This window comes from Rutidosis leptorrhynchoides, chromosome 7 (genome assembly GCF_046630445.1).
Source record: "Rutidosis leptorrhynchoides isolate AG116_Rl617_1_P2 chromosome 7, CSIRO_AGI_Rlap_v1, whole genome shotgun sequence".
Lineage (NCBI taxonomy): Eukaryota > Viridiplantae > Streptophyta > Magnoliopsida > Asterales > Asteraceae > Rutidosis > Rutidosis leptorrhynchoides.
In genome coordinates, this window is record NC_092339.1 from 144,806,942 (window position 1) to 144,809,110 (window position 2,169).

Sequence of the window (2,169 nt, forward strand, 5' to 3'; positions counted from 1 at the left end):
CAATAACCTTACAACTCAAATAAAGGAGGCGCAACAAGGAGTTTTAAAAGAGGGAAATTTAAAGAATGAAATACCCAAAGGATCGGAGAAGCATCTTAATATTCGGAAAGATGAAACCCGGTATAGGGCTGAAAGGATTTGGGTACCAAAATTTGGAGATATGAGAGAAATGGTACTTAGAGAAGCTCATAAAACCAGATACTCAATACATCCTGGAACGGGGAAGATGTACAAGGATCTTAAGAAACATTTTTGGTGGCCAGGTATGAAAGCCGATATTGCTAAATATGTAGGAGAATGTTTGACGTGTTCTAAGGTCAAAGCTGAGCAACAGAAACCATCAGGTCTACTTCAACAACCCGAAATCCCGGAATGGAAATGGAAAAACATTACCATAGATTTCATCACTAAATTGCCAAGGACTGCAAGTGGTTTTGATACTATTTGGGTAATAGTTGATCGTCTCACCAAATCAGCACACTTCCTTCCAATAAGAGAAGATGACAAGATGGAGAAGTTAGCACGACTGTATTTGAAGGAAGTCATCTCCAGACATGGAATACCAATCTCTATTATCTCTGATAGGGATGGCAGATTTATTTCAAGATTCTGGCAGACATTACAGCAAGCATTAGGAACTCGTCTAGACATGAGTACTGCCTATCATCCACAAACTGATGGGCAGAGTGAAAGGATGATACAAACGCTTGAAGACATGCTACGAGCATGTGTTATTGATTTCGGAAACAGTTGGGATCGACATCTACCGTTAGCAGAATTTTCCTACAACAATAGCTACCATTCAAGCATTGAGATGGCTCCGTTTGAAGCACTTTATGGTAGAAAGTGCAGGTCTCCGATTTGTTGGAGTGAAGTGGGGGATAGACAGATTACGGGTCCGGAGATAATATAAGAAACTACTGAGAAGATCATCCAAATTCAACAACGGTTGAAAACCGTCCAAAGTCGACAAAAGAGCTACGCCGACATTAAAAGAAAAGATATAGAATTTGAAATTGGAGAGATGGTCATGCTTAAGGTTGCACCTTGGAAAGGTGTTGTTCAATTTGGTAAATGAGGGAAATTAAATCCAAGGTATATTGGACCATTCAAGATTATTGATCGTGTCGGACCAGTAGCTTACCGACTTGAGTTACCTCAACAACTCGCGGCTGTACATAACACTTTCCACGTCTTGAATTTGAAGAAATGTTTTGCTAAAGAAGATCTCACTATTCCGTTGGACGAAATCCAAATCAATGAAAAACTTCAATTCATTGAAGAACCCGTTGAAATAATGGATCGTGAGGTTAAGAGACTTAAACAAAACAAGATACCGATTGTTAAGGTTCGATGGAATGCTTGTAGAGGACCCGAGTTCACCTGGGAACGAGAAGATCAGATGAAGAAGAAGTACCCGCACTTATTTCCAGAAGATGAGCCAACACCTCCAATCGCTTAAAATTTCGGGACGAAATTTATTTAATGGGTAGGTACTGTAGTGACCCGAACTTTTCCAAACCTTTCTATGATTATATGTTTAATGAAAACTATATTTACATGATTAAGTGTTTCCAACATGTTAAGCAATCAAACTTGTTAAGACTTGGTTAATTGAAACGGAAATTTTGTAAACGTCTGATTACCCAGTTTGACCAATGATTCACGAACGCTATAAGTTGTATATGACATGATGATACATAAATGAATAAATATATATGTTTAAAATGATATAATGATCATCAAGTATCTCATTAAAAATAGTAACAATAAGTTATATACTTAAAAAGGAGACTATTGACGTATGAAACTCGAAACGATACATATAACGATTATCGTTATAACCACGTCTTACTAAATATATATGAAGCATATTAATACATTGTTATATTATATATAACATGATAATATGATAATTAAATATATCATTAAGTGTATTAACAATGAACTACATAAGTAAAAACAAGACTACTAACTTAAGGATTTCGAAACGAGACATATATGTAACGATTATCGTTGTAACGACATTTAAATGTATATATCATATTAAGATATATTAATATATCATAATATCATGATAATATAATAATTTAAAATCTCATTTGATATTATAAACTTTGGGTTAACAACATTTAACAAGATCGTTAACCTAAAGGTCTCAAACAACAC